This window comes from Tiliqua scincoides, chromosome 2 (genome assembly GCF_035046505.1).
Source record: "Tiliqua scincoides isolate rTilSci1 chromosome 2, rTilSci1.hap2, whole genome shotgun sequence".
In the NCBI taxonomy this organism is placed as follows: Eukaryota; Metazoa; Chordata; class Lepidosauria; order Squamata; family Scincidae; genus Tiliqua; species Tiliqua scincoides.
This window is the reverse complement of record NC_089822.1, coordinates 266,551,999-266,565,022: the sequence shown is the minus strand read 5'-3', so window position 1 is coordinate 266,565,022 and position 13,024 is coordinate 266,551,999. Positions and strand designations below refer to the sequence as shown.

At 50.7% G+C, this 13,024-nt stretch overlaps 1 protein-coding gene across 1 annotated transcript in view; it reads right to left on the bottom strand.

The window, feature by feature from the left end:
* LOC136640365 (zinc finger protein ZFP2-like) overlaps positions 1-13,024 on the bottom strand; it is a 246,632-nt gene that overhangs the window by 189,636 nt on the left and 43,972 nt on the right. The gene's annotated exons all lie outside the window — the stretch shown is intronic.

The window sequence follows — 13,024 nt, the reverse complement described above, 5'->3', positions numbered from 1 at the left end:
TCCCACTTAGCCGTGAAGCTTCCTGGGTGACCTTGGGCCAGTCACTTTCTCTCAGCCTCACCTACCTCACAGGGTTGTTGTGAGGACAAAGAGGTAAGGAGAAATGGAACAGGTGGGGACTGATGTGGGTGGATTGGGTCCCGGGGGTGGGATCAGTGGTGGGTCCCCATTCTCACACTTTATGTACTTATTTATTGTGGTCATGGCACAAGAAAGGTTGAAAACCAATGCAATAGAGCAGTGTTCTCAATCGGTGGGTCATGATCCACTTGGTCTGTGGCAAGTTGATTTTAGGTGGGTCGCGAAAAGGTTGTGTTTATTAAGGCTGCAATGCATTCTGGGGGCTGTGGTGGAAGGCACTGTGGGGCTTTTCTGTCTGCCTCAAGGAACTGCGGAAGAGGGTCACAGCAAGCAGCAGGATCAGCAATGGCAGCTTTTGCCTCTGTTCTTGCTCCCCCCACCTGGAATGGCTCCAAAGGGGAGCGAGAGGGGCTCCCTGCACACTCTGGTGAGGCTCCCGGCAAAACCATGTGCGTTGCAGCCACCGCAAAAGGCCACTCCAGAGCTGATGTGGTGCTGGCGTCTAGCCTAGACGCCTTTAAAAGGGGATTGGACGGGTTTCTGGAGGAAAAATCCATTATGGGGTACAAGCCATGATGTGTATGCGCAACCTCCTGATTTTAGGAATGGTTAAGTCAGAATGCCAGATGTAGGGGAGAGCACCAGGATGAGGTCTCTTGTTATCTGGTGTGCTCCCTGGGGCATTTGGTGGGCCGCTGTGAGATACAGGAAGCTGGACTAGATGGGCCTATGGCCTGATCCAGTTGGGCTGTTCTTATGTTCTTATGTTCTTATGTTCACTGCATGCTAAAGTCCTGCTGGGGAATAAGCCTTCTTGGAGCAAGCAAAGATGGTGTGGCTTTTGCTGAAACACCAATTAGAATTTGCACTGCACTGATTCCCCAGGGGAATGGGCAGCCAACTGCTGCCTTGCTTCCTCGTTACTGACCTCAGCAGGGCCGAGTCCTGCCATTTGTGACCTGCACAGCCCTTGGAGCAGAAGAAGTGTGGAGATGTGGCAGGCCAGAGCATCAGATCCTCGGCTCACACAGAGCCAAGCTTGCCTTTGCAGGCGATAGGAATAGGCTGGCTCGTCAGAACCAATGCTACGCAGTGGCAGTCCTGGGCTTTTTCCCACCTGGGGCCACCACTCTGTTTGCCGCCCCGGCCCCTGACCCCAAAGCAATGGCACTGATGACATCATGTCACTGCAATCACTTCCAGAATTGCAGCAGGAGTTCCAGCATGTCCTGGCATGATTCTGTGCTGCTCTGGGGCATGTCTTGCGGCCACTCTGGTCACAATTCTGCGCCACCCCCCCTTCTCCTCCTTTGTAGAAAGCAGTGGCCTAGAGGGGCAGCACGCTGGGAGCTGCAACTCCTGGCACACTGCCACTCTAGGCCACCACTTTCCTCTCCTCCCATAAAGAGACGGGTGGCCTAGAACAGCCACACACTAGGAGTTGCGACGGGAGTGTGGGGGTTAAGGCCCCCCCCCAAAGTATTGTGTCCAGTTCTGGTCGCCACATCTCAAAAAGGATATCATGGAGATGGAAAAGGTGCAGACGAGAGCAACCAAAATGATTACTGGGCTGGGGCACCTCCCTTATGAGGAAATGCTACGTGAAAATCCCCTTCTTGCCTTTCAGCTGAGATTTTCTCTCTCTATATCTGGTTATGCGATTATGGACTATAATATCATGCAAGCTAAACTGTTCTCCCAGCATACAGGGCACGTTTCCAGGACTTTGGTCAAGCCACAAGCTCATGGCTTCACAACCACCACCACCCCATAGTCACACGTTATTTGAGGAAGTCTTGTGTTTTAATCCAATCGCTGTTTGAGCATCTGCTACATTACTGTATGCAAACTTGAACTGCCTTCCATGACTTTGGTTTCTGATTCATGGCACTGTACAGGCATCCTGTATGTTTTCCACAGTCTTTGTTAAGTTCCCCCTTCTAGGAAGCCAGCCATCAATCCCTGATTGAATTTTGCTGATAACTGACACATACATCCTGATGCCCATTCAAATGTATGCATACTCCAAGCACCCAGCTTTGTGTTAGCAATCAAGCTGCCTTCCAACTCAGTCTGTCTCCCAGTCCCTTATAAGAGAGGCCTTCCTCTCTCACACACACACTCTCTCTCTCTCCAAGGCCCAACACATTTGTGTTGTGTCAGAGGGTCCTTTCCACAGGACTCCCCCCACCTCAAACTGGCTCTACAGGACAGGTAAATATCGTGTACCTGGAACTCTTTCCCTTCTCCACCCCTTTTTCTCCCCTTCTTCCCATCTTTAGTTAGCAGCTGGGGTTGGCAGAGCAGGGACCCCTAAAGCCTTCCCTGCAACCCCCTTCCTTATCTGTTTTCCTTGGATGCACCAAACACTCTTCACGCAACCACCATGAGAGCTAAGTAGCAAGAGATATATATCTCTATGTGCATTATTTTTACCTTTGTTCTTTTGAAATAAACCATAATCTTTTATTGAAAGTTATCTTTCTCTCAGCCTCCTCTTTAAGCAAAAGGGAATTTCTCTGCATTACACTGTCTTGTTATCCAGCCTATGTTCCGAATGCTCCAATAAGGGGAGTGTAATAATTCCCCTAAACAAAACAGCCTTTTTGGTAACTGAAAGACTACAGAGCTTGGGGCTCTTCAGTCTAAAAAAGAGGCGCCTGAGGGGGGACATGATTGAGACATACAAAATGACTCAGGGGATCAATACAGTGGATAGAGAGATTCTCTTCAGGCTATCACACAACACCAGAACCAGGGGACATCCACTAAAATTGAGTGTTGGGAGAGTTAGGACAGAGAAAAGAAAATATTTCTTTACCCAGCATGTAATTTGTCTGTGGAACACCTGGCCACAGGAAGTGGGGATGGCATCTGGCCTAGATGCCTTTACAAGGGAATTGGACAAATTTCTGGAGAAGTCCATCATGGGTTACAAGTCACAGTAAGTTTGTGCAAGCTCCTGATTTTGGAAGTGGACTACCTCAGAGTGCTAGATGCAGGGGAGGGCACCAGGACACAGGTTGTGACTGTTGTCTTGTGTGTCCATGGGGCATTTGGTGGGCTGCTGTGAGATGCAGGAAGCTGAACTAGATGATCCAGCGGGGCTGTTCCTATGTTGTTCTTTTGAGTTGTGCTGAGTTGCTCCAGACTTCTGAGAGAGGAATTGCACCCAGAGGGCCAGCGAGTTGAGGTTACCCGGCTGCGATTCAGCACCACCTGTGCTGCACTGATTCTGTGGCGCCCACCCCGTCCTCCTTTATAGGAGGGAGGCCAGCCTAGAGCAGCTGTGTACTGGGAGTTGCAAGTCCTGGTGCACTGCTGCTCTAGGCCACCCCTTTCCTCTCCTCCTTTATAGGAGGAGAGGAGGGGGGTGGACCAGAATGGTGCTGAATCCCAGCCTTCCCAGGAGCAGGAGGCTAATTGGGTGGTGGAGGAAGAGGCTGGTTGTGCTGTCCCAACAGGTGCGGCACCTGGGGCCCTTGCCCCCATATCCCACTCTAGATACGCCATTGATGACACATTGCCTAAACAAGGAGAGTTTCTATTATGCTGGAGGATCCACATTGGCCACAGCTCCCTCTGGTCTGAAGCTACTGCTGTGTTAAGCAGGACTTCTCATAAGCAAATGACCTGCTGATTCCTCTTCTTCCTGAATATCCTGCAAAAATGCACACACCCCTTTTTCCAGCCGGGAAATGAAGGCAGATTTTGGAAACTCCTCTGAGCAGTGCCACAGCTAGAGGGGGGGGGGAGGGTCAAAATGCTACATTTTTTCAGGCACTTGGCTGTGTAAAGTGGCACCTCCCCCCCACATTCAGTGTCATGATGGACTTCGGGAGCATTGCAGAGGCATCTCCTACACATTGCTCTCACCACCCCAAAGGCTCTGAGTGCGAGGAGCCCCTTTACACGGGTGTCCAGGCTCCCGAAAAAGCTTAGCGTTTTGACCCCCTACTAGCTATGCCACTGCCTCCCAGAAAGAAACAAGGAGATGCTTCAGATTACAGAACACGGAGGCTTTGCAAAGAGATCTGACTTGAGGTGGTCTTCCTACCCCCAAAAGGACACAGTGTAGGACGGGGAAGAGGGAAGCGCTTCAAACTCTTATACCTGAACATGCAGCAGAAAAAGCCATGTGGCTCCCAAAGTATCAGCCTGGTTTATAGGAGTCAGTAGCGTAGCTGGGGGGATGCAAAGCACTAAGTTTTGCAGAGAGCCTCCTTGCAGCGTGCAAGCGGCCCCTCCCCCTCCCCTTTGCTGTCATTCCAGGCTATGGGAACAAAACAGAGGCAATGCTGCTCCCCAAGAATTCAATGCCTCTGTTTTGCTCTCCTGGCACAGAAGGGCTATGAAGGGGGGGCCTCTTGCATGCCGCAGTGGGGCTCCCTGCAAAACTTAGGGGCTTTGCAGCCGCTCTAGCTATGCCACTGATCGGAGTTTAAGCTCACTGCTTCTGAAACCTGAGCGGAGTCACCTGGTGGGAATCCAGTTGGGGAAGTGAAACCAGTCACGTTTCTTCCATCCACCTGTCAGGAAATGGAAGGGAAGCCTCAACCAGAAGGACAGCTGCCTCCCTCCCCCTCCTAAAACAATCTCCTCTCTGCACAGGGACTGGGAATTTAGGTGAGCAGAGAGAGGTGGCCTTCCCCTGCCTTTATACCCCCTGAGCAGGGCTCTTGCTGGAGCACCATCCCAGTCTGGAGCAGTCTTAGCACAGTGGCAAAGAACCTGCTTTGCATGCAAGAGACACCAGGATCAGTCCCTGGCACCAGCTCAAGGGAGGGCTGGGAGGGGAGGACCTGGCCTGAATCCCTGCAGAACTGCTATCAGTCAGTGCAGGCAGGACAGAGCTGGGTGGGCCAAGGGTCTGGCTCAGGAGGAAGTGGCATCCCTCTGTCCCAAAATTCCCTGAGCCCCCTCTCCGGACAAGCTCAGGTTGGAAGAAAGAGCTGCTTTAAGGGATGAAACCCCCCCCCCCTCCCAATATCTTATTGGACAAGCAGTTCATGTCAAATACACAGCTCTGGTCTCTAAATATCAAGCTCTGGTCTCTAAAGAAAACCAAGAGAAGGACGACTATAGTTTTCAGTTCCTCCATTTGCTTGAGATTAACAATCACGGCTGGCAAACCAGCAAGTTCCAAAGGCCTTTGTTGAAGCCAGGACAAGCCATGTCTGAGATGCTGTCGGCTGTATTATCCCAGGAGGTGAACCACCAAACATATGTGGCTCTTGGCACCAGGAGAAGTGAACAATAATCGTGAATCCAGAATCCACTTCTACTTAAATGTAAAACCTCCCCCACCAGTAGCCTGACTGGATCTCCATCCTGCCCCCAGTGCAACGGGCCAATCAGAGATCAGCGTCTCTCTGGTGTCATCAGGCACCTGCCTCAGGGGAGCCTGAGACATTCCACACCCCTCTGGAGAGAACATAAGAACATAAGAACAGCCCCACTGGATCAGGCCATAGGCCCATCCAGCTTCCTGTATCTCACAGCGGCCCACCAAATGCCCCAGGGAGCACACCAGATAACAAGAGACCTCATCCTGGTGCCCTCCCCTACATCTGGCATTCTGACTTAACCCATTCTTAAAATCAGGAGGTTGCGCATACACATCATGGCTTGTACCCCATAATGGATTTTTCCTCCAGAAACTCGTCCAATCCCCTTTTAAAGGCGTCTAGGCTAGACGCCAGCACCACATCCTGTGGCAAGGAGTTCCACAGACCAACCACGCGCTGAGTAAAGAAATATTTTCTTTTGTCTGTCCTAACCCGCCCAACACTCAATTTTAGTGGATGTCCCCTGGTTCTGGTATTATGTGAGAGTGTAAAGAGCATCTCCCTATCCACTCTGTCCATCCCCTGCATAATTTTGTATGTCTCAATCATGTCCCCCCTCAAGCGTCTCTTTTCTAGGCTGAAGAGGCCCAAACGCCGTAGCCTTTCCTCATAAGGAAGGTGCCCCAGCCCCGTAATCATCTTAGTCGCTCTCTTTTGCACCTTTTCCATTTCCACTATGTCTTTTTTGAGATGCGGCGACCAGAACTGGACACAATACTCCAGGTGTGGCCTTACCATCGATTTGTACAACGGCATTATAATACTAACCGTTTTGTTCTCAATACCCTTCCTAATGATCCCAAGCATAGAATTGGCCTTCTTCACTGCCACCGCACATTGGGTCAACACTTTCATCGACCTGTCCACCACCACCCCAAGATCTCTCTCCTGATCTGTCACAGACAGCTCAGAACCCATCAGCCTATATCTAAAGTTTTGATTTTTTGCCCCAATGTGCATGACTTTACACTTACTGACATTGAAGCGCATCTGCCATTTTGCTGCCCATTCTGCCAGTCTGGAGAGATCCTTCTGGAGCTCCTCACAATCACTTCTGGTCTTTACCACTCGGAAAAGTTTGGTGTCGTCTGCAAACTTAGCCACTTCACTGCTCAACCCTGTCTCCAGGTCATTTATGAAGAGGTTGAAAAGCACCGGTCCCAGGACAGATCCTTGGGGCACACCGCTTTTCACCTCTCTCCATTGTGAAAATTGCCCATTGATACCCACTCTCTGCTTCCTGGCCTCCAACCAATTCTCAATCCACGAGAGGACCTGTCCTCTAATTCCCTGACTGTGGAGTTTTTTCAGTAGCCTTTGGTGAGGGACCGTGTCAAACGCCTTCTGAAAGTCCAGATATATAATGTCCACTGGTTCTCCCGCATCCACATGCCTGTTGACCTTTTCAAAGAATTCTATAAGGTTCGTGAGGCAAGACTTACCCTTACAGAAGCCATGCTGACTCTCCCTCAGCAAGGCCTGTTCATCTATGTGTTTTGAGATCCTATCTTTGATGAGGCATTCCACCATCTTACCCGGTATGGATGTTAGGCTGACCGGCCTATAGTTTCCCGGGTCCCCCCTCTTTCCCTTTTTAAAAATAGGCGTGACATTTGCTATCCTCCAATCTTCTGGTACCGTGGCCGTTTTGAGGGACAAGTTGCATACCTTAGTCAAGAGATCTGCAACTTCATTCTTCAATTCCTTAATAACCCTTGGGTGTATGCCATCAGGGCCCGGTGACTTATTGATCTTTAATTTATCAATGAGGTCTGAAACATCTTCTCTTTTAACCTCTATCTGACTTAACTCCTCGGTTAGGAGGGGCCGTTCGGGCAGCGGTATCTGCCCGAGGTCTTCTGCCGTGAAGACAGATGCAAAGAACTCATTTAATTTCTCTGCCATCTCTAAGTCTCCTTTTATCTCCCCTTCCCTCCCTCACCATCCAGAGAGCCAACCGCTTCTCTGGCGGGTTTCCTGCTTCTAACATATTTGAAGAAGCTTTTATTATTCCCCTTAATGTTGCTGGCCATAGTCTTAATGTTGCGTTCCTCATAGTCTCGCTTGGCCTCCCCTATCACCTTCTTACATTTCTTTTGCCACAGTTTATGTTCCTTTTTATTCTCTTCATTAGGGCAAGACTTCCATTTACGGAAGGAAGCTTCCTTGCCCTTCACAGCCTCTCTAACTTGGCTGGTTAGCCCTGCGGGCACTCTCCTGGATTTAGTGGAACCCTTCTTTCTTTGCGGTATACACCTCTGCTGGGCCTCTATTACTGTTGTTTTAAGCAGCCTCCATGCACTCTGGAGAGACTGGACTCTTTTTACCCTCCCTTTCAACCTCCTTCTAACCAGCCTCCTCATTTGAGGGAAGTCCGCCCGTCGGAAGTCAAGGGTTTTTGTTAGAGATTTGCCTGGTATTCTTCCCCCAACGTGCACGTCAAAACAGATCGCAGCATGATCACTGTTCCCCAATGGCTCAGTAACGTTTACATCTCTAACCAGGTCCTGCGTACCGCACAAAATTAAATCCAGAGTCACCTGTCCTCTGGTGGGCTCCGTGACTAGCTGATCTAAGCCACAGTCATTTAGCACGTCAAGAAATCCGGTTTCCTTATCGTGACCAGAACACAAATTGACCCAGTCAATATGAGGATAATTGAAGTCCCCCATGATTACAACCCTGTCCTTCCTTGTCACCTCCCTGATCTGTTTCCTCATTTCAAGGTCCCCATCAGATTTCTGGTCTGGAGGACGATAGCACGCCCCCAGTATTACATCGCTGCACAAGCCTGATAATTTAACCCACAGAGATTCTACGGTGGAGTTGGACCCACCTTAAATCTCTACTTTGCTGGATTCTATCCCTTCCTTAACTTAAAGGGCCACCCCACCTCCAGCACGCCCCTGCCTGTCCCTCCTGTAGAGTTTATAGCCTGGGATTGCGGTATCCCACTGATTCTCCGCATTCCACCAGGTTTCCGTTATGCCCACTATGTCAATATTTTCCCTTGTCACCAGACATTCCAGTTCTCCCACCTTTGCTCGTAGACTTCGGGCATTCGCATAAAAGCATTTATACACGGAATGCCCCAGGATGGACAATGCCCCAGGAGAGACAATGAAGGACAAGCAGATCATGCAAAATCCCTCAGCATCACCTGGTCCCAGACAAGCACCAACTGGTGGACTAAAACTCTGGATAATGCAGAGGAAGGAGAACAAGAGGGCCTGCCAGGCAGTGCCAGTTGCAAGAGGTTCATCTGCAGGCCTGGCAGGTCTCAAAATAGGATTCTGGACTTTTCTCCATTGACTTCCTCATCCAGACATTTCCCTCCTGCTCTTCCATTCCGAGAGAGCATCGGTCAAGCCAAGTTCAGCTCTGCAACAGGGAGGCACAGCAGGTATGTCCCAGGCACAAGTTCCAGCCCCACATGCCCCACTGATGCGGTGCAATCCAGACAGTGAGAAACAAGAATAAGAGCGGTCTGTGACTCTGCTGCCTGCCCCCGAGGGAGAAAGGGCATCCTTACCTGGAGAGGCCACAATCCCGGGATTCTCCAGCGTGACTTCCCTGGGCAGAGGGCTTAGGCCTGGGTCCTGCAGAGCCCCCTTCTCCTCCATAAAGTGCACGGCCACCTCCTCGGAGGACACAGGAGCCTGGAAGGAGAAAGCAGTTTCTCCTCACCAATCATGCCTCACGTGTTTTAACACAACCCCCCCTTCTCTTGTGCCCCCCCCAGTCTGAAAAGAGGAACTGAGGTGGAAGCAACTGGGCATTCCCTGAAGTGTCTTTGGCAACATGGATCCAGCGGGTTGCCTGAATCTTTTCTTTCTGTTTTAGCCTTTTGTGTCAGGACGGGGCCAACCCTTGAAGGAGCGTCCAGTTCAGAAGGAAAACCTCAGTCCTCCTCACAAGCAAATGCTTACTGGAAAGGGACTGGTGACGGAGAGACGAATGTACTCAGGCAGGCTGCCTCTCCTCACCCCAGCAGGTGCGATCGAAGGTTGAAAAAGGGAGGGAGCCGCGCAGAGAGAGAAATTCTCGACTCCAGACAAGTGAGGACAGTTCAGTAACAGGGGACCAGTTACAGGATTTCACTGATCACCTGACCGGCATCCCAACCCCTGGAGTTTCAAGGACATCACACACTCTTCTTCTGAGAGGCCGAATATGAGATTTTGCGCCACCAGACAAATGCGCTTCCGTCAAGGCCTGTAAGAACAAAGGAGGGAGCCACACAGTTTCTTGCACTCAGACCCCCTGGTCCGGCCCTTACCTGAGCAGGCTGCAGAGTGGCTGATCCTGCTGCAGGATCAAGAGGACAGGATCTGGAACGCAGCCCCGATGCCATGTCACTGCCTGTGGGAGAGGAGCGAGATGGGAAGACATTCAGGCCCTTTCCAAGCTTCACTCCCTTGTGCAATTAGACACTATTTCCCTCCTTACATAAGAACATAAGAACAGCCCCACTGGATCAGGCCATAGGCCCATCTAGTCCAGCTTCCTGTATCTCACAGCGGCCCACCAAATGCCCCAGGGAGCACACCAGATAACAAGAGACCTCATCCTGGTGCCCTCCCCTACATCTGGCATTCTGACTTAACCCATTCCTAAAATCAGGAGGTTGCGCATACACATCATGGCTTGTACCCCATAATGGATTTTTCCTCCAGAAACTCGTCCAATCCCCTTTTAAAGGCGTCTAGGCTAGACACCAGCACCACATCCTGTGGCAAGGAGTTCCACAGACCGACCACGCGCTGAGTAAAGAAATATTTTCTTTTGTCTGTCCTAACCCGCCCAACACTCAATTTTAGTGGATGTCCCCTGGTTCTGGTATTATGTGAGAGTGTAAAGAGCATCTCCCTATCCACTCTGTCCATCCCCTGCATAATTTTGTATGTCTCAATCATGTCCTCCCTCAGGCATCTCTTTTCTAGGCTGAAGAGGCCCAAACACTTTAGTCCAGGGGTGCTCACACTTTTTTGGCTCGAGAGCTACTTTGAAACCCAGCAAGGCCCGGAGATCTACCAGAGTTTTTTTTACAATGTTCGCACCATCATAACATATAACATTTATGGGTACAATGTATGTTGGTGTACCTTGAGCCCCACTGAGTATAACAGGACTTACTCCTGAGTAGACATGCCTAGGATTAGGCTGTGAGGCTGCAATCCTAGCCACACTTACCTGGCAGTAAGCCCCATTGAGTACAATGGGCCTTACTCCCGGCGTTTCCTCCCAGAGGCACCTGAAGGGGGGGAGTTGGCACTCCGCGATCTACTCATTTTGCTTCGCGATCTACCGGTAGATCGCGATCCACCTATTGAGCACCCCTGCGTAGTCTTTCCTCATAAGGAAGGTGCCCCAGCCCAGTAATCATCTTAGTCGCTCTCTTTCGCACCTTTTGCAGCCTGGAAGGGTTTCAAAAGTGGCACCAAGAGGCCTTCCTGGAAGGGGACAGAACAGTAAGGAGAGGCCCCCCCAAGCATGCAATCAGGGGCTTGCCAACACATGCAAATTTCGACTGAGTTTCCCCAGTCCCAGTGGAAGCAGAACCACCATTTCATGCTAAGGAGTCACTCGGCCCCAGCATGGAGTTGCTAAACGTGAATGTTTTTCACAAGGGATCCTTCCTTGTAAGCCAGCGAGAGGGAAACCGCTGGGGGTGGGAACACCCTACAAATAAAGTCACCTAAGAGCAGATCCAACATGGAGAATGCGGGGGGGGGGAGCTGTTGCAGCTTGTCTTCGCAGCCCCCTCCCCATTTCCCTCACTGGCTGGTTACAGCCCTTCTGCCCACCTCCCCCCTTCCAGTCTTTACACTGCCCCCAAGCCCCCCCCCCTACAAATAAAGCCACCTAAGAGCGATCCAAAGGGGAGCATGTAGGGATGGCTGCAGCTTGTCTTCTCAGCCCCCTCCCCACCTCTCCTATTCCAGTCTTTACACTGCCCCCCAAACCCCCCACCCTACCAAAAAGCCACCTAAGAGCAGATCCAACATGGAGCATGCGTGGGAGGGGGCTGCAGCTTGTCTTCTCAGCCCCCTCCCCATTTCCTTCACTGGCTGAGCTGTGACCCTGGGCTTCCCTCCCCTCCTGGGGGCTCCTCTCCCACCCCTCTGGGCTCCCCTTCACTCCAAGAGCCATCCACTCACCCAGAGACACTGCTGCCTCCACACACGAGGGTGGGGAAGACAAAGGAAGCAGCAGATCAGGAAGTGGCTTGCCTTAACATCCCCCCCTTTGCCTCTCTGAGAACCCAGAGTCGCTCCTTTTAACCCTCGGAGTGCCGGCCAGCCCAGAGCAGAAACACTTTGCAGAGCATCCAAGTCTGGACCCAGGTGGGACAGGGATGCATCTCCTCTGGCCAGGCACCCCTCCTCCTTGTACCAAACTTCATGATACACAGTTGTTAACTAGTGTCGAGCAACTGACACAAGTCTCAGCCCGAGACCCAAGTAGCAACTAGGGATGGGTGAGAAAAGTTTTATCTTTGTCAGAACAATATCCTGCTGACCTTAATAGTGATGACTTTGGAAAAGAAATGCAACATTTACCATCAGTGCATAAAGCAAATTTTGGAACTGCGCAGTTAAAACCATTAGATCTGTTGAACTTGTTGACAGAGTGCAGACTAGGTGACCTGTTTCCAAATGTCTGTATTAGTTTAAGAATATTGTGAACAATTCCAGTGGCAGTAGCTTCTGCAGAGCAGCCTTTTAGCAAACTAAACCTAATTAAGAATTATTTAAGATCTATGGTGTCTCAGGCCGTCTTGTGGACTTGGCCAGGCTAAATATGGAATCAAGCGTTGCCAGAACAATTATTTTCCATGTTGTGATTCAAAACTTTTCACAGAAAAAGGCCAGGAAAGCTTTTTGCAAAGTAAATAGTAAAGCTACAATTCAATACACGTGTTCCAGGGAGTAAGCCTTATTGAACACAATGAGGCTTACTTATGAGTAGACATGAATAGGATTGCACTGTAAGTGTCTTAATAATAGTTATGTCTTCTGGTGATCATATTTGCATATTAATATAAAATGATGCTTCAATGTGAATTCTGTCTCCTTCTGTATTGTTCTTTCTCATTCTGTTTTATTTATTTATATTTATTATACCCATCAACCCCCATTGCTGCCCTCCCCCTCGTTGACCCCTCCCCCTTTGGGAAGGGGCCCAAAAGAAACTTTGTACCCCCTGACAAAATACCTCTCAGAGGCCCTGCTGTGTGCACTGGGGCCATGCAGGAAAGGGATCACCACAGCCAGGGGCACCTCCTTGCAAAGCTGGGGTGGGAATTCTGTGCAGTGCACGCAGGATACACGTGTCTAAGGATTCACACAACAGCTGTGCCCAGAGGCACACCTGGAGGGTCTGTCCTTGTTGGCACAACACCCAGGCTGGGTCCTTTGCACCCTGAGAGGGTGCAAAGGACACGTGACACGCGACCTGCAGCATTCTCATGAGCCACCATCTGAATGCACAGAGGCTCAGAACACTCCAGCTTCCCGTGCAGACTGAGCACCCCCTAGTGACACCTCTGGCACACAGCAGGCTTCAGGGGGCGGGGCTCCGCCTGGAACTGT